Source organism: Cyprinus carpio, chromosome A24 (genome assembly GCF_018340385.1).
Source record: "Cyprinus carpio isolate SPL01 chromosome A24, ASM1834038v1, whole genome shotgun sequence".
In the NCBI taxonomy this organism is placed as follows: Eukaryota; Metazoa; Chordata; class Actinopteri; order Cypriniformes; family Cyprinidae; genus Cyprinus; species Cyprinus carpio.
In genome coordinates this window covers 24,864,561-24,885,214 of record NC_056595.1, presented here as the reverse complement: position 1 = coordinate 24,885,214, position 20,654 = coordinate 24,864,561, and the positions used below count along the sequence as shown (strand labels likewise).

The following is a 20,654-nucleotide window of genomic DNA, read 5'->3' as shown; positions in this document are numbered from 1 at the left end:
GTTTTGAGTTTTCGTTTAGGTTTTATAGGCTTTGGGGTATATTTGGCCACACCCCTTTAATAAATGACACTGTTACAAGTAACCGGCTAGGACAAATTTCAACATTTTTTTATAATTATTGATCTAGGAGTGTCCAGAGAATGTTACTGCAGTGGTTTGCATTCTGATTGGGTAAAAAAACCTAGGACTAGTCTTCGCCAAGAAAAGTATACTTTTTAACATATGTGAGTAATTATTGAATGATTTGATTGACAGCAATGGTTCTTGAGGATAAGTTCTGCATTATGAGGAGAGCTATGGCTAAATGATATGCATATTGTGTTGATTTGTGAAACACACACGTGATTACTGAGCCATAAACTGCGCTACTAGCGCCAACTAGTGGCTGATTTCTTTCTAAATTCTTAGAGACTCTTAGGGCCATGATTTGAACAGGCCCAATGGAGTTTCATCTCGATCGTCTTCCGTTAACCTTGTCAAATAGGTGCTCAAATTTCATTGGCCAATGGCGGCATGTTTTTGAGATAATGCTAATGTCCTCATAGATACTTGTATAAGACTCGTGACTAAAGACACTCTATACAAAATTTCAGGTCCATCGGTCCAACGTACTTTTCCAGTTATAGTTTTTCAATCTTATAGCGCTTACTAAGTGGCATATGAGTATTGCATTTTTTTTTTTTTTTTTATTTGACCAAAGTTTATATTAATATTTCTGTAGTGGTTTAGTTCTTGGTCGGGCTAAAAACCTTGACTAGCTCGTAAATTATCTTTATTAATTAATCTTGAATATTTAATTGAAAAGTTTTATTGAGAACATTGTTCCCAGAGGCAAAGTTGTTCAGCATGAGAAGATCTATCTTATGATATGAAGATATAGTGTATGTGTGAATATATGAACCTTTTTGTACAATTTATTGATGTTATAATTGAAATATTGTGTTTTTTGGAGACTTTATTTACTGGTATAGCGCCACCTATGGTTCGGACATTCATGAAACTTAAGCATCCTTTGTTAAGAGTCATCGGACACGTTTTCACTGTGTTTCAAATTTGAGTTTTGAGTTTTTGCTTAGATTTTATAGGCATTTGGGTATATTTTTTGGCCATGCCCCTTCTCTAAATGACAGCGTTACAAGTAAACCAAAGGAAAAATTCAACATTTTTTTGATAATTATTTATCTAGAGAGTCCAGAGAATTGCACTGCAGTGGTTTGATGGAGATTGATTTTTTGATATTTTTTTATATTTATTTTTCTGGGGATTGCAGAGCATTGTTTTGATTGTTTTTTGAAATATTTTGTTGTTTGAAATGGTTCTTGAGACAAAGTTGTTTGTTATGAGGAGGTCTATCAAATGATATGCATATTTTGTTGATGTGTGAAAAATTGTACAATATACAATCGTTTACGTACTTGAAAAACACAATTTCACCCCCTTAATGGCCAATTTCTTCTAAAATTTTACAGACCTTAAGGGCCATGAGTCGAACATGCCCACTGAGTTTCTGCTCAGATCAACCTCCGTTAAACTGTTGTCAAATAGGTGCTTAAATTTATTGGGCCAATGGCGGCCATGTTTTTTGAGATAATGGGAATGTCCTCATAGAAACATTTTGTGCCCTAAAGATGAGTCTTTAGATGTTTTTTGAAAATGAGTAAAGACTCAGCTGTTCTTTTTGAATCGGGGAGGTCATTCCACCAGCTGGAAGCAGCCTCAGGAAAAAGTCATGTGAGAGTGATTTTGAACCTCTTTGGGATGGCACCATCTCAAGTCAGATTCACTTGCAGAGCCGCAAACTCTGGAGGGCACATAAGATTGATCTAATGAGCTTAGGTATGTTGGTGCCGTGCCAGTGGTGGAATCTTGTAGGCAAGCATCAGTACCTTTGAATTTGATGCGGCGGCTCCTGGTAGCCAGTGTAACCTTGATGAGGAGAGGAGTAACGTGAGCTGTTTTGGCTCGTGAAGACAACCCTTGCTGCTGCATTCTGGATCAGTTGTAGAGGCTTGATAGTACATGCAGGAAGGCCCACCAGGAGAGAATTACAATAGTCCAGTCTGGAGAGAACAAGAGATTGGACAAGAAGTTGGGTGGCTTGCTCTGACAGGAAGGGCTCTAATCTTCCTAATGTTCTATATAAGGCAAATCTGGCAGTGTTTGTGGTACAGTGCAGGAACTCTGTATTATACAGAGTCTCTGACACAATGACTTTCATCACACAGTCCAGGGACCCACATTCACTCAGCAGCCTCTCTCCGGTTGTGGGTTTCTGGATCATCAGTGAACCTTTGTTAGAATCAGAATAGACTGACGAAGCTTCTACCCATAATGCATTTGAGCTGAGGATAAATCAGTAACAGTAGATGTTATAGATCTCTTCTTTGTCTCATGAATTAATACTGCAGATGAGCTTCTGTCAGAACTTCTGTAACACTTTGCAGTTATGGACAGTCAAAAGCCTCCCGGTTTCATCCAAAATACTCTTACATTGTGTTTCAAAGACGAACAGGCTTTATGGGTTTTGGACCGGAAATGGGGGTAGTGATTAAGGACAAAAATTTTAATTTTGGGGTTGGAGTATCCCTTAAAGCCAGCATTTTTTATGGTACTTTTATTGATTTTCCAAACATTTTGCTGTATGCAACACATAAACTGACAGTCATCACTGATAAGCTACAACTAAATAGTGTTAGAAACTTAATCTTCTGTAAAGTTGCTTTGCAATGATTTGTCTATCGTAAAAGCACTATACAAATTAAACCGTGAATTGAATTGAACTGAATTGATGTTTTAATTAACAAGGTTCGGGAGGAGCACGTTCAGATAACTTCAATTCAAGTTCAACACAGGTGGAGCTCGTATAGCGTAATCAACTTACTGTAACTAGCACGATATGTAGCCTACATATATACAGCCCAACTCACCTCCTGTTCCCACTTTCCTGCATCCCTCCTCCACCCCATCTCCTCAATCTTAAACTATTCTCCATCCCAGACTACAGGGATTGGGGGGTTCCTCTGGTTTGAGTTATATTCCGGACTCAGAGCCTCTCTCAGGGACAGGCACGCCAAAGATGATTACTATTTCTCAATCCGAATTAGTATGTAAGTTGCAACTGTGAACTTTTGATTCTGGAGCTATGGACGAAAATATTTTCAAACCTGTAACGGGCTTTGGGTGGTTAATTTCCTTGTTTGTTTTCGTAATGTAATGTTTAATGCATTTATAATGCTTTTATATCAATATGGTATATTTAATGATAAGTATAAAAAATTTTGCTTATAAGCAATCTAAAAAGCAGTGAGAATACATTATCAAAGTGTAACATAGAATTGTACTAACTCCAGGTCTTCATAATGTTAATCGTAATCAGTAATGGAGTACAGTGGTTTTTACAATTCCCAGAATTGCCTAGCAGTGGATGATGAGGTCACGTGACTCATCAGTAGCGGCTCCTGCCAGTCAGCTTGAAGATTGAACCCATATTCCTTTTAGAAAACAGATCCATCAATGAGAAAAGACGCCAGACATGAAAGAGAAACAAAGAGTTTGTAGAACGAGAATTGGCTCAGACTAGAGACAAAGGTTTTCCCGTCCTGCAGTACAAAGTGTATTAAGATCAGGATGGCAGTATTTCCTGCAGTTGGTTTAAAGCTATTGCACTTCTCTGTAACTTGGATTCGTTTGAGTGTTTGTCTGAGGACTGGACACTCTAGTAGAACATTTCATGATTTACAGGACTCGCAGAAACGCCTGTTTTTAGCACATGTGAACTCAAACACAGAAGAACCAGGAAACAGCGAATCACATGAGTTCAGGGGAAAGAGAAAACTTTAAAGTGTAGTTGAGGCGTTGTGTGTTGTGTCTCTCTGTATTCAGCAGTGAAATTACGGAAGCCAGAATTTCTCAGAATGAGTTAATGTGTCCAGTTGTGGTCTGGTCTCCTGAAAGGATTCAGTTTTTTGACCATCCAGTGTGGACACAGTTATTGCAAGAGCTGTATTGAAGGTTGCTGGTATCTAGGAAGAACAGATGAGGGTCTACAGCTGCCCTCAGTTGCAGAGGAGGACCTTCAAGACCTGCTTTACCGGAAAAACACCATGCTGGCTGAATTGGTGGAGAAGCTGAAGAAGACCAAACTTCCTGCTGACCTGTTACGCTGGGAGCTGGAGATGTGCAGTGTGGACCGTCTGCTGACTGGAAGACAATACAAAGCCATCAAGTCCTGTCTGATGTGTCTGAACTCTTACTGTCAGAATTACCTCGAACAACATGAGAGTTTCTTTAAAGGGAAGAGACACAATTTGACTGAAGCCACTGGAACGACTGCAGGAGATGATATGCCAGAAACCATGTGAGGAAGCTCCTTGAGGTTTTCTGTCGCACTGGACCAGAAATGCATATGTATGCTATGTACGATGGATGAACATAAAAAACCACGGCACTGTATTCAGCTGGCAGCCCAGCAGGACAGAGAAACAGGTATTTAAAATCATGAACTCTAATGGAAATATTGCCTAAGAAATTTTCATATGTGACGCCATTTCAATATGTGCTTATAGGTCAGTGGCGGGGGGTAAACGCCATTACAGTAATGTGAACAAGTATTCAAATTACTTGTTCTCAAGTAAACATAGTAAATGTAAACACATTACTTTTAAAATTTACTACGAAAATAGCTGAGCTTCTCCTTTCAAAAACATAAGTAACGCAAATTTCACAATCTGTGTTGGGAAAAGCAACGGAACAAGGAGAACAGGGATAAATAAACAGGTCTTGCATCCTTGGTATGCCGGGAATTTCACAACCATCCAACAAGCCAGAACCAAACAAAAGAAAGACTGAACAAACAGGAAACTAAATACAAGGAGATATTTACTAAGCCACAGGTGTCAGGAATCAGAAAACATAAACGAGGACAGGAAACATGGACCAAAATAAGGAAAAACAGGGAACACGAAACAGGGGCAAAAATTTAACATGAACACAGAACACGTCAGAGCCCATCCCCAAACATATCGCCTCCCACCCGGAGAAGGTGCGTCCTCGCACTGTAGAACAACAGGGGGGGGGGGGACTAAGTGGGAGGTTCCAGAGGAGCTCGGACACCTGGGAGGGGGCCAGCAGACAGAGTCCAGAGTGGAGACAGGAGGGGCTTGGAGCAGGAGGAGCCCAGCTGGACCCAGGCCACAGCCATAATGTCGACCCACAGTGAAGCCGACGGAGGGAGGAGCCATGGAGGAGGAAATGGGCCGCCGACTCCTGGCGGGCCAAAACCAATTGCGGCAGAGGCAGGGTGGTGGAGGTGCCCAAGGCAAGGATGGAGAGCTGATGAGCAAAGGCGACGGGGAGAATCTGGAGGTCCTAGGCGGAGCAGATGGCACCGGCCAAACCGACGCGAAGGATGTGGATCCAGCAGGACCGCAGTGGAAGACGGAGTACAGGGCTTAGAGGCTGGAGGCAAGAGTCAAGGGAAACCTCCAGCCATGGTGACGCTGGAGGATGGACAGTTCCCATGGAGCTTCGCACCGACCTTACATGTTGGGCTGAGGGGTAAGATGAGGGGCCTTCCAGATGATAGTGGAGCAGGAGGAGGCAGGCGGAGAGGCGTGTAGGAGGGTTGGGCATTTCTGATCCTTCCATTCCATGGTTAAACTCTGGCTTAGATGGGAGCCCTCCCCTAGGCTGGACACAAGGGCACAGGATGGATGCTCTGAAGGAGCGGGCACTGGAAGGGCGCCTTCTAGAAGTGGGCACTGGATGGAGCTCTGGACTGGATTTGGGGACTGGAGCCCTCTACCTCTTAATTTTGGCACTTTCGCCGTGCCATTCTCAGCTCACCCTCAGCTGAAGTGCAGGGGCAGGAGCTCCTCTCCGCGCTCACACCATCCATGGCTTTCTCCCTCATGGCGGGCTCTGTAGCCGGCTCTCGCACCTGGACTGATGTCACAGCCTCCGGCTCCGTGGTGTTCCTCAGTTTCTGTACGCTCTCTCTAGCGATGGCATTATTGATCGGTGGCAGGCTCTGGCTCTCGGTCAGCATTGCGGTCTCGGGCTGATGACTCCACACACCGCGATTTCCATTCGCGCCGAGTCCATCCACGGGAACCAGTTCAGACGACCCCCCCGGTGCTCTGCACCACAGTGTTCAGGGCTAGAGTCATAGAAACACGCAGAGCATGTGTCGTCCGGGTAGATGGTACAGTTCGGCAAGGCCAGAAAGAGTCCTGGTTGGTCCTCGAGGCAAGCACTCACCCTGTTCCAGCAGGAGTAGGAGGAATTCGGGGGAAAAGAAGGGATCCATAGACACAACCGGGAAACACTACAGAAGCAAAAAGACTGAAAGAAAAAAAAAATGGAGGGACCACACGGAGGTAACTGTATTCTGTCATGATCGGTGTTGGCAGGAGCGCAAAACGAGAAGACTGGGAGTAAATAAACAGTCTTTAAGTCATTGGAATGACGGGAATTTTCACAACATCCAATGAGTAGAACTGACAAAGGAAGACTAAACAAAACAGAAGAACTAAATACAAAGGGATTTTACTAAACACAGGTGTCATGGAATCATAAACTAAACGAGGACAAGAACATGAACAAATAAGGAAAAACAGGAAACAGAAACAGGGGCAAAAACACGACACAGAACAGTCCAGAATTTATTGACTGAATAACTCTTCTTTGGGGGTTATTGTTAGGTAAAATATAAAGATAAGGCAACGCACAGCCGGGCTACAAAAAGTTGAGGAAAGCCTGGATTACTTCCATTATAAAAATAAAAACTAATGCAAATTAGTTCCCACTTTTTACTTGGTGATTCATCTGTGTTTCACATTGATGATTTAGTTGCCAGAAGTAGTTAGCTTTGCTGGTAAATATTTACTGTCATCCATCTTGTCCTGCAGACGCGGAAGCCAGCTGAAGGAGACGCAGGAAGAGACGCTCCAGCAGAGGAAATCCAAGCAGAGGAGGAGACGAGAAAGAAAGATCTCCAGCAGCTCGAGAGAGACTTGCTGGAGTCTCATAAGGTGAGTCATGGAAGGAGACGAAGAGAAAGGTTGTCTCCGTTCTCAGTTCAGGGACGCACTGAACGCTGAATCACTGCGGGTCCTAACAAGCGCTCTGCACAGGGAACAGCAGGTGGCGAGGACAGTGAGAGGATCTCTGAGCTGATACAGACTGATCAGAGATCCAGGAAAAAGGACTGCAGTGAGTCGAGCTGAACGGAACCGAACGGAGTGACTGAAGAGCAGGGGAGATCAAATGAATCTGAGGAGGAGAAGACCGCTGTGGAGTCTGGAAGCAGCTTTTACAACACACGGCTACCATCACAGTTCCTGCTGCAGGTTAACACAGATCTACAAATATACAGGGGACTCATAGTGGGACTTGAGCAGATCCTGCTTGTGACAGAGACTCAAACGAGAGAAACATTTCATGAGCTGTCTTATATAATCATCAGTCAGACTCTTATCTGATCATGGTGTGAAAGAGATTGCCTTGTGCTTACAAAATGGCCTCTTCAGCCTCTGGAAAATATTCTTAGGAATCATTTCTTATCTGAGTTCTTTCTTCTAGCAGAGATATATTCAGCCTGCCAAAAAACACCATTAGCACCACCAACAGTTCAAAAAAACTCCCAATACTGTTTCAAACCTTTTTACCTATTTTTTTTCCTTCTCGGATTATTACATTCAGGCGTTGAAAATCAGTGTGAAACTCCATTACAGTTTGAAAAACGTTTAGCCTTAAATGTTTTAAATATGAATACCCAGAGTGCTAATAAAACGGCTGTGATGTGTAGTATTCATGAAATGAAGCGAGCTCTTGAGGCTGGGAAAAAGGAGGAAACAGCGCTTTCTTACGGTCACCTACTTAAACAAACCCCAAATAGATGTTTAGGGTTCGTTGGAATGAATGATTGGGAGCAGATTTACTTGGAAATATTAAATATTAGTACCCTGTCCATCACTTCAAGGATGCTCCTCATGTCAGAAACTTTTCTTTCTCTTGATTAATTCACTTTATAAGCGGTTTTTGTCCCCATGTGGCACGATGAATGAGTTTTTGATGTTTCTGTTTTCTGTAGAATTTTCCAGTCTTTCTCACAGCACCCCTTCTGAATCTACAGGACGTAAAAATTGGAAAAGATCCACTTCAGTTCTCTTGTTCTCTTCAGATGGCCTCTGAGAGAATGCTGTCCATCAGCTGAGAGACAAACTGGAGGGATTTCTGCAAAGAGCAGACCAAGGAAAAGAACATCTCAGACAGAGGTTAAAGTCCTGCAGATTCATCTGATCTCAGATAACCAGTCCATCATCATTCTCATATCATGGAAAACAATCGTATGTGGACCCTGCAGCACACAAAAGCAAGTCTTAAGGTCGCCTGGGGTATAGTTTGTAAGCAAATACCCCAAAAATACAGTTGTAGGGTCAAAATTATCGACATTTCTCTTTGTATGACAAAAAAATCATTAGGATATTTAAGTAAAGATACATGTTCCAATGAAGATATTGTAAATTTCCTACCATAAATATAATTAAAACTTAAATTTTTGATTAGTAATATTGCATTGCTAAGAACTTCATTGGGGAAAACTCTTAAAGGTGATTTTCTCAACTATTTAGATAGATTTTTTGCACCCTCAGATTCAAGGATTTTCACTAATAAATTGTATCTCAGCCAAATATTGTTCCTCCTAACAAAAACCATACATCAATGGAAAGATTATTTAATTTTCAGCTTTCAGATGAGTGTATAAATTTCAATTTTGAAAAATTGACACTTACAGTATGGAATCTGGTTTGTGCTCTGTAGGGTTTCAAACATTAGAAATGTCTTACGGAAAATTGGATTGCAGGTCAATGAGAATCACACTGCTTCATGTCTGTTTAATTTCCAGCCCAGTAAGTCACACTTCACCAACATTGTTCCCAGAACCAGGAACGGACTTCCTACCAATTTGTAAGTCAGTGTAAGTAAGGGGGGGGAGGGGAGGGGGGGAGGGGGGGGAAGGGGGGGAAAAGGAAAAAAAAACACAACGCAGGAAAAAAACAAAAAAGGAATAAAAAAAAAAAAAAAAAAAAAAAACCTGAGTTTTAGTGTTGTTATCATGGTCGTCTAATTGTCCTGTAGAAGGGAGGAGGGGGGGGAAAAGAACGAGAGAAAGACTAGGTTAGAGAAAGAGTTAGTTTTTGGTTTATAATGTTGATTGATGTAAATGATGATAGGCACAGGATATCTTGGTCATCTGTTACTGAGACACTGAGATAATAAAAGTATCATCAGTGTATCAAAACATTGGCAGTATAATAAATCAGGCAAGCCCCAAACAACAAAACAAAACAAGTAATCCAATACATAACATACTGACCAATATTACTAGACCCAATATATATATAGACAAAACAAAATACGCAGGCAAAAAACAAAAGCAAAAACCAAAAACAACATAGACCTCACCATTTTAATCCCTTGACTGAATATACTCTGTTTTATACTTATACTTAAACGTGACCAACTATGTACTACAAAATTTTAAGATTTATCATGCAAAGGAGTTCCACAATTTCTACTCCCATCCGATAACTGAAGGGCACATTTGTTTTATTGTTGTACGTGCAAATTGATGTTTAAAATTATACCTCTCCTCACTACTTAAAATCTCTTTTTCTAAAGACTGATAAAGGTGTTGGTATTTTCTCTGGTAAAATTTTATGTCTTGCTTTTAAACAAAATTATTAGTGTTTGAAACTAACCAAATCTTCTAACTTTAATATTCTGGATTTCGCAAATTTTACTTGTATGTTCCTCCGATAGTTAACTTTATGAATAATCTTCTTATGGCTCTCTTCTGTAGAATAATAAAGGTTATAATTTATCTGATATCTGATCTCATATGCAATAAATAAAAATGGGCTTCGGTACGATGAGTGAACTATAAAAGTATTTTTCCATTGTTTTCCTTATTTTAATACCTCCTTCACATTGTTTAAAAACAAAATGTTTTTGGCAGATTTTTCTTTTAATGTGTGCTATGTGGAGGTTTCCCATGATAACTTTATCATCCATAATTACACCCAAGAAAACGAACTCAAACGTCCTCTATCAATATCAAACTCCATCTATGGATAAGGCAACAGATTCATTTATTTCCTATTTCCAAAGACCATAAAATTTTGTTCTTTTTTAAATTCAATGACACTTATTTACATCAAACCATTTCTTTCTGCAGTTTTGTCATTTCATATTCAATAGATTCTACTAATTTCTTTAATATTTTTCCAGAACTGAAGAAATTAGTATCATCTGCAATAAAACAAACTGTAATAAGTTGGAAACATCACAAATATCGTTAATATATAAAAGAAAAGTTTTTAGGTCCCAAAATAGAACCCTGTGGTATCCCCCTTTTAATTTCCATAAGTTCAGATTTGACATCAGTTAACTGTACATATTGTTTTCCTGTTTATGCATATAACTTCTCAACCAATTAATAGGGCCATTCCTCTCATTCCATACCAACTTATTTAGAAAGTAAATATCATGATTCAAAGTATCAAATGCCCTTTTTCAAATCATAAACACTCCTACTGAGAATCTGTTGCTGTTGTTATTTTTTCTTCTTCAACAATATTCATTAAGGCAGTCGCTGTGGCCTTTTTTTTGCCTAAAGCACATACTTGTCTTTCACTCAGCAGGTCATGCTTTTCTAAAACAAACTTTTCCAACTTATAAACAAAAAGTTTTTCCAGTACCTTTGAAAATTGGTGAAAGTAATGAAAAAAACCGTTCTATAGTCTTATCGAAGCTTTGCTTATTTCCTGCTTTACCAATAGTGGAATAACTTTTGCCCCTCTTCATTCTATCTGGAAAAATACCACTTCCAAAGGAAAGATTACAATATAACAAAGGGTGTTTGACAACAGTCAAATTGTCTTTTTAATATAATCATATCTATTCCATCACAGTCAATGGAAGTCAAAAACTCTTTGACTTAGAAAACAAAAAGAATCTCCCCTCTATTTCCAATTCTGATTCACTAGAAACAACCCCTAAAAACATTGACTGCATTACTCTGCTATCTCTCCCTCTCCCCCCTCTTTGTAATGACATGGTCCTGTATCTTGATACTATCTGCCAGAATTTGGCCCCATATTTACAAAAAAAGAATTAAATTCATTAGCCAACCTCATTCAAATCATGCAGGTGTCTTATTATTATAAATAAATGATCAGGCAGGGCTGTATGTGCTGTTTTGTTACCCATTACTTTATTCAAAATGTTCCATGTACCTTTTAAACTATTTTTATTATCATCCAACAGTTTATTATAATAATCCCTTCTTAGCCTGTCTCATAATTAATACTAGCTTATTTTGATACACCTTATATTTCATTTCAGCAGTATTTGTTCTATATTTTATAAAAATTTCTATAAAGTTTGTTTTTTTCTTTTTTTGCATGCCTTCATCAATCCTTTTGATACCCATGGCTTTCTATTTTCATTTACTTTTGTTTGTGTACCACTATTGGACAATGTTTTATCATAATCTGTGTATATACCTTTTTCAAAAAAGCATTGTAGGCAGCATCAACATCCTCCACATACACCCCTTCCCATTCTTCATTTAGGATATCATTCCGAAACCTCTTTATAGCACATATCGTTTCTTACTCTTACCAGTCTACAACCCTATCTCCTCTTTACTTCTTTTTAATTGCCAGAAAAAAAGTAACAAAAATTGGCAAGTGATCACTTACATCATTTATAACTAATCCACATTTTATGTTTTCTTTAAAGCAGTTTAATAAGATATTATCGATTAAGGTTACTGGATTGCTCTGTAATTCTACTGGGGTTTATCAATCAACGGATATAACCCTCTTCCCCTACATTATCTCAAGAAAGTCCGCGGATGACTTCTGCTTGGTAACCTTTAATAAATCAATGTTGAAATCTCCACATACTAAAAAAGTTTTATTTTCATTTACCTTACTTAATAACTCATCCATCTTTTCTATAAATGTATCCATCAGAGACCACTGAGATGTTATAGAGTCTCTTCTTTTCTCTTCATTGACATTAATACTGTGCAGCTGAACTTCTGTCACTAAAATGACATGGAATCAGAAATAAATGTGTGTATTTAAATCCTCTTATAGACAGTAAGATCAGTTGTGTGTGTAAGTCCAGTGGTGATGTTTCTGTGCTTTTCTCATCCTCGTATGTGTTGACTGAAAATCAGTCATTTAGTTTTTAAATGTAGAGTCATTTTTATTTTATATTTTTTTATTTTTATTATTAAAAAAAAAAAAAAAAATCAGTTTTTTTTCTTTCAGTTCAAATGATCACAGTCAATAAATCATTTTCCTTATTCATCTCATGTTTCTCCAAAAACTTTTCAGTGTTTTTGTGTTCTTCTGTCTTCTGGTGTCATGAGCCACTGATTTTATTGTCATTCCTTTGTGTGTGTGTGTGTGTGTGTTCAGTAGTTGCCTCACTTGTTGGACTGGCAGGTCAATCTGCAATTGGATTCTCAAAATTAAGTACTACAAGTATATTACATTTTAAAATGCTCATAGTTACTTTTGGGGACAGTTTATTTTAAAGGAGCCATGTGTAATGTCTGGCAAAAAAAATCAAGTCATACTCCACATTCCATACCAGATGGGGGCAGTATGCCTCAATAAAGTGAATTGGTCTACTCTAGAGTAACAAACGAGAAACGGCATAGTCTCTATGCTCCGCCCCTACCTTCACAACAACCCTAGAGCCATAGCCGAAGCCTAAAGGACGTTTTGCCTCCAGAGGAACGTTGGGTGATGTCAAGTGATTTTGAAACATGACATCTTCAAGCTACTCCCCTTCACCTTTACCAGTGAATATGTTCATATTCGTTTTGTTCATATTACATTTTTGAGTTGTATATACACATTATTGAATTAAATTAATTTTGACAGACAGCATTCTGTCAACATCAGACAGCTGATGTTGACCAAGCTAGCGCCAACCAACGTAACCAGAGCTGCCAACTCTCAAGCATTCACCGTGAGACAACACGCAATTGACTCTTTTCACACGCTTTCAAAAAACTTGACCGCTCTGAAATATAGTGAGTGAGTGCGCGCGCGGCCGGGGGCGCTCTCTCTCTCTCTCTCTCTCTCTCTCGGGTTCATTATCATCGAAGACATTTCAAGCTTCTTAGAGACGGGCTTTGGTAGATAACAGGTGAAAACCGGATCGGATCTGTGGGTAAGTTATAGCTAGCTAATTATCAAACGCAGCTACGGTTAGCCATCGCTAACATTAGCACGTTTATCGAACAGCCTTCGATACATTTCTATGTTATAACTTCCCGAAAAAAATACGCAAACATATAAAACAAACTTCTAGCGAAATACTAACAGCATCTTACTTACCAATCCAAAAGAAATGTTGCAAGTTCGGAGTCGAACCTCATTTCTTTCAAGTCCATCAGTTGTCTCCAGCGATGGAAAGCAGTGCCGATGTTTACTCTGTTTCGGCTCCTTTTTCTTATCGGATTTGATTTGTGATTCCGAGCGCGGTTATTTCCCTGTAGCGGGGGGTGGTGGTGGTAGGTTTCTCTTGCCAAGGGCTTCAGCCATCCTTCCGCTCTCTTCCCTGAAACTGAAATGAAGTGGTGGGCTGTACTTTCCACACGATTGACATCAGGTTCCAGTACGCCCACAAGCCGTGCGAGTTATTCGTGTATTGCAGGTTGGCTGGTGGTTATGTTGCCCGCATACCGCCTCCCATGGCCGAAACTGGTATTACGACACCTGTCGGGCCGTGGCTAGTAATGCTAATGCTAATTAAGGTTGATATCTCTGCAGCACATAACTTTGACATTTTTTTAATGACATCATCGCCATTATTTCTTCTCATTCTTTTGATGCGTGTAGGTAATTTTTTGGATATTTTTACCTCAATTTTTACACATGGCACCTTTAAAGCTGCAGTCCATAACTTTTCTTTGGTTAAAATGATCCAAAATCAAATTTTGAGCAATTACATAACCAGCCAAGGTTTCAAAACTATCTCCTAACCTTAGCCCGATTCACAACGGTAAGCTTGTAATAATAGTTTCTAATTTGAGTGCTACTGGTAGGTTTTTGTGGGAAATACAAGCATGCCACCATTATATTCCAGTTTTAAATGTGCATCCCAGATACACGGGATTACACAAGATCAAAGAGAACCAGTTGTAAGGAACATAAATATACATAACCCATAAGGTTTTTGGGGTTAAAAGAAACAATTTATTTATATGAAATTCAAATGGTATGACAATTAGATTAGAATTCTACAAGTAACGCTAATACACACTATATACACATTGTCACGCAATACTGATGTTATTTAACATGAACAATTTGAGAACAAAGTATAACAATAATAATATATATAATGTAATTTTTTTTTCCCTCAGTCAGAAGTAAAAGTGGCAGACATGTTGGCCTGAATTTCATTTTGGAAAAATGGGAGAGAATTCCCCCTTTAGGGTGCTCTCATGGGGAAGATTTTTTTTTTTTATTGATGGGGGAGTTGGGGTATTTCCTTTAGACATATTTTAAACTTCCAAAAAAAAAAGTTGGGTAACAAGGAAAACACATGACTTAAGGGAAAAAAAAGAAAGTGAAATTGTAGTTGAGCTGTTGTGTCTCTGTACTTCTTGCAGTAAAATGGAAGAAGAAGCTAGAATTTCTCTGGATGAGCTCTCCTGTACAGTGTGTCAGGATCTCGTGAAAGATCCAGTTTACCATCCAGTGTGGACACAGTTACTGTGAGAACTGTATTACAGACCGCTGGGATCAGGAGGATCAGATGAGCGTCTACAGCTGCCCTATGTGCAGACAGACCTTCAGTCCAAGACCTGCTTTAGCTAGAAACACTGTGCTGGCTGTACTGGTGGAGAAACTGAAGAAGAGGAAACGTCCTGCTGACTGTTACGCTGGAGCTGGAGATGTGCAGTGTGACGTCTGTACTGGAAGAAAATACAAAGCCGTCAAGTCATGTCTGATGTGTGAGGAATCTTACTGTCAAACTCATTTTGACCATCATGAGGAATTTCATTCACGTAAACCACACAAAGTGACTGATGCCACTGGACGACTGCAGGAGATGATCTGCCAGAAACATGAGAAACATCTGGAAATGTTCTGTATTACTGACCAGCAATGCATTTGTGAGCTGTGTACAAAATATGAGCATAAAAAACACAACACTGTATCAGCCGCAGCCCAGAGGACAGAGAAACAGGTATTTAAAACCTGTGCTTAGACTTGTAGTGTGAAACAAGCTTTCATCTTCATTTTCCATTCATGTACAATGGTGGTAAACAATCAAATCATCCTTTCTGGACTTTGGGTTATCAGTTCCACTTTTACTGGATTCATCTATTCACATGATGATTTAGAGCCAGTATAGTTTTTTCTGTAATATTTACTGTCATCCATCTGTCCTGCAGAAGCAGCTGAAGAAGATGCAGAAGACGTCCCAGCAGAAAGAGAAAGATCTTCAGCAGCTGAGAGAGACTGTGGAGTCTCATAAGGTGAGTCTGGAGAAGAAGAGAAGTTTGTCTCTGTCTCAGTTCAGACTCACTGAAGCTGAATCACTATGTGTCCTAACAGCGCTCTGCACAGACAGCAGTGGAGGACAGTGAGAGGATCTTTACTGAGCTCATCCGCTCCACTGAGTAGACGCTGCTCTGAGCTGGGTACGACTCCTGATTCCTGATATCAGAGATCAGGAAAAGACTGCAGTGAGTCGAGCTGAAGGACGAATGAAGCAAATGGAGCAGGAGATCAATGATCTGAGGAGGAGAGACGCTGAGCTGGAGCAGCTTTCACACACACAGGATCACATCCAGTTCCTGCAGGTAACACAGATCTAGAAGAACAGGGTCAGAGTGGACTTGAGCTGTGACAGAGACTCACAGAGAAACATTTCATGAGTGTCTTATTATATAATCAACTTCTTTTGAAAGAGACGCTGCTTACAAATGGCTTTCACCTCTCTTTCTCATTTCTATCAACTCTCTCTTCTGGAAGATATATTAAGCTGTCAAACATCACTAGTGCCACCAACAGTTCAAAACCTCACTAACTTTTCAACTTTTTAAAAAAAATGAATCAGGTGATCTTCAAAGTATATATCTTTAAAGCTGTATATTAGCAATCAGTCCAACAAGGATTTCAGACACAAATTCAAGGTGTCGCAAATAATTTGTTTTTTACTGAAACTGTGTTCCTTAGTGATTGGGCGGCATGACAACGGAGTAAGGGATCCAAGTGCAAGCTTTAAATAAAGAGCGTAGTTGAAACAGGCAGGGTCAAACAACAGCAAACAACTATGTCCCAGGTCAAAAAAACAAAAGAGTAATCCAAATAACAGGCATTGGTCAGAACAAGCAGCAAACAATCACAAACCAGGGAACAATCCAAAGACAAAAACACAAAGGCAAGGAAACAAGGAAATGTTTAGAAATGTCTCTTAACAGCAAAACAAGACTCAGCAATGTGTGAGTGTGAGAGTACAACTTAAGTAGTCCTCCTAATGGGAAACAGGTGTGTTGTAATCAGTTCCTAGGCTGGGGTTTCTGGGTAATGGACTCTGGGGGTGAGAAGGTGAAGGTAAGGGATGAAGTGCCCTCTAGAGGAGCTCATGGGCAAACCAGCTGCTGCCCCCTTAATGAGCAGCTTTCAGATGCTCCCCAAAGTGTCATACAACTCCAGGAGTGAGGCGGAGCGGAACAGGGGGGGGAGGGATGGAGGGCCAGGTCCCTATGGAATTGGAGGATCTGGAGACTGAGGCAGAGCCAGTGGAGCAGGGAGCCAGGGTGAATCCTGAAGAGCAGAAAGACAGGGCGCATCCGGCAGAGCAGGAAGACAGGGCAGAGCCGAAGACCACCAGGACAGAGGAGGTGAAGCTGAAGACTAAAAAGGGTGGAGCTGAAGAGAACGAGGACAGTGTTGAGGACCACCACAACTGAGCAGATGGGACTGAAGATCCCCACGGTGGAGCTGATGGTGCCTGAGGACCACTTTCAGTGGAGCTTATGGTGCAGGAAACCACCACAGCGGATCAGGCGAGACTGGAAGAGAGAGCACAGAGAGGTTAACAACGGCCTCTGTGGCTGTAACAGGACAGACAGACAGTTCAGAGACGGCATCTTTGGCCATAACAGGGCAAGCAGAAAGTTCTGGAATTGCCTACTTGGTCTTGACAGGACAGGTTGAGAGTTCAGAAGTTGTCTTTTTGGTTTTGAGGGGAAGGGTTGAGTTCTCGAGATGCGTGTTTTGTTTTGAAGGGGAGGCCGTCACCCAAAAAAAAAAAAAAAATTTATTAAAAAAATCCTCCTCAAAAGCCCGACAGTGAAGGAGGAACCACACAACAGCAGGGCATAATCCAGAAACTGACAAAGCGACCCTCGAAGACCATCATGAATGATGAACGACTTCTATGGTTCATTAAGTCCATGACAGACAAAGTCAATCCAGGAGATCAGAGAGATATGCAATGTCCAGAAAGTCTTGAATGTGGTCCTCAAAGGAATGCAATCCCTGACGGAGGCAAACTAACCTGATTGCTGGGTCTATGATTGGTCTGGAAACACTTGAAAAGACACTGTATCCAGGCATGGTTGAGTCTTCTGTTACGGGCGATGTGACAACGGAGTAGGGATTGGGTGAGAAGGTGAATATCCAGGGTCCGGGGTAAGAATGTGAAGGTAAGGGATGGAGTGCCCTCTAAAGGAGCTCTTGGGCACTCCAGCTAGAGATTGTGACAGATATAATGCAAGTCAGCAACTGCACGTTTGTGAGAATAAAAATAAACCAAATCAGGAAACACAAAATTAATACCCATGGCTCCTGATAATATATTGAGATCTTATGAAGCATAACGATCTGTCTGTACAAGAATTTTTACATTATTATTGGTAATCTAGACACTCAGGCAACATGGAAATCCAATTCTCTCAGACAGTTCATTACAATGAACTGGTTCTCTTTAGTAGTTCATTTACATAATCACGCAGTGACATTATGTATATTAAAGTACCCAATATTGATGTGAAACATGGATGTCTTATGTCTAGAGCTTATAAAGTGAAAAAACTAGTCTCACCTTTTTACATGAACAATGAGAAACCATAAAAAAATTAATCTCTTCCCTACATTCAAGTGTTCAGTCCACGCATGCACATATCAGCGGCTTATCGGTCTTCGGTTTAACTGTTTTCTAAGTTCAGTGACTGTTGGAGGAACTGGAGTGCTGAATGAGTTCACAGGTATTAATTTTGTGTTCCTTGATATGCTTTTTTTTTTAATTCTCAAAGATGGGAAGCCGCTAACTTGCATTTTATGAATCACAAAGGACCACAGTTTCAGCTAAAAAAATCTTCTTTACTGCTCTACGGAAGAAAGAAAAATTACCTACATGGCCTAACATGTTGGATGGCCTGAGAAATGTTAATTTTTGCGTGAATTATGCTTTTAAGACACGGTCGGGTTCTGTTTGGTATCAATGCGCTGAAGCATTATTCAGTCACATTCAGATTGTACAATTTTATACAAAAGTAAACACTGCATTATTTGTAGCTCCTTGCATTTTTGTCAGAAATCTTTATAAGACTGATTGCTAATATACAGAGTCAAGTTTGTGTATTTTCAGTGTCACTATCTGCTCTAAAGTTATAAATAATGGTCAGTCTAATTAATTGTAGACTTTGAGCTGCCTTTTTAATCAAATCTACTCAACCCTACAATGAGACTCCACTGATGTGCTTGAGCTGTTAGATGGACATTTATGTTCTTAGCAGATGTTTTTCCATTCAAACTATTTTCTAGAAAGTTCACAGACAGTGTAGGGGGCAAATACTAGAATCTGTAGCTCTAATGTGATATAATGAATATGAAAAAAACGAAGCTGATGCTGTGAAAGTGCTGGATTGAGGTTAGTTACTAATGATCAGTCAAGTCAACAAGAGCTGCACAAATCTGATGTTCCTGCAGGTTATTGGGTGAAGTGTGGCGCTCATGAGTTTGATTTCTGTTTTCTGTAGAGTTTCCAGTCTCTCTCAGCACCTCCTGAATCTACAGACATAAATGAAGATCCCTTCAGTTCTCTCGTCTCTTCTAATGCTCTGAGAGAATCTGTCCATCAGCTGAGAGACAAACTGGAGGATTTCTGCAAAGAGGAGCTCAAGAAGATCTCAGACAGAAGTAAAGTCCTGGAGATTCATCTGATTTCATAAACCAGTCCATCATCATCTCATATCATGTAGAACATCATATTAAAAATGTCTTAGGAATGGATGCAGGATCATGAGAATCACACTGTTCATGTCTGTTGATTTCCACAGTCACATTCACCAACATTGTTCCCAGAACCAGGAACGACTTCTTACAATGTAAGTCAATAAGACAACAAGCAGAAAACTCTCTGAGTGTGTTCATGTTCTTCCTGTAGAAGGTGAAAGAAGAGTTTTATAACTGATGATGTAAATGATGATTTGCACAGATATCTGGTCATCTGTACTGAGACACTGATGATACACTGAACATGAAGAGTTCAGCTTCATGAAAATATCAAACAGATTCATAATTCCTGATTCTGATGTGTTTTATATCCATCAGATTCCCGTCAGCTCACTCTGGATCTGAACACAGTGAATAACCGACTCCGTCTGTCTGAGAGAAACAGATTGATTACTTACACTAACACAGTCCAGCCATATCCTGATCATCCAGACAGATTTGATTTTTGGCCTCAGGTGTTGTGTAGGGAGAGTGTGTGTGGACGCTGTTACTGGGAGATTGAGAGGAGTGCTGGTGTATCAGGTGGTGTGGATATATCAGTGTCATATAAGAGCATCAGCAGGAAGGGATCGGTGGTGAGTGTGTGTTTGGATTTAATGATCAGTCCTGGAGTTTGTTCTGCACTCTCTCCGGATACGGTTTTGGAAACAATAACATATGGACTGATCTCCCTGTAAAGTCCATCAGCAGTAGAATAGGAGTGTTTGTGGATCACAGTGCAGGAACTCTGTCCTTCTACATCGTCTCTGACACAATGAGCCTCATCCACACATTCCAGACCAGATTCACTCATCCGCTCTATCCTGGGTTTTTTGGTTTCTACGCGATCATCATTGAAACTGTGTTGATGAATCAGAATAGACTGACGAGAGATTCTACCCATAATGCTTTGAGCTGCATGATAAATCAGTAACAGTGAGATGTTATAGAGTCTCTTCTTTTCTCTTCATGACATTAATACTGAAGGCTGAACTTCTGTCACTAAAATGACATGAATCAGAATAAATGTGTGTATTAAATCCTCTTATAGACAGTAAGATCAGTGTGTGTGTAAGTCCAGTGATGATGTTTCTATGCTTTTCTCATCCTCTGTATGTGTTGACTGAAATCAATAATTTAGTTTTTAATGTAGAGTCACATCAGTTATTTTTTATTATTACTATCAAAAAAAAAAAAAATTATTTCAATTCAAATGATCACAGTCAATAAATCATTTTCCTTATTCATCTCATGTTTCTCCAACACTTTTCAGTGTTTTGTGTTCTTCTGTCTTCTGGTGTCATGAGCCACTGATTTTATTGTCAT

The 20,654-nt window shown here is 40.0% G+C and overlaps 1 pseudogene; it reads left to right on the top strand.

Moving 5' to 3' along the window:
- Positions 1 to 6,199: 6,199 nt before the first annotated feature.
- LOC109111909 lies at positions 6,200 to 20,575 on the top strand (annotated as a pseudogene).
- Positions 20,576 to 20,654: the final 79 nt, after the last annotated feature.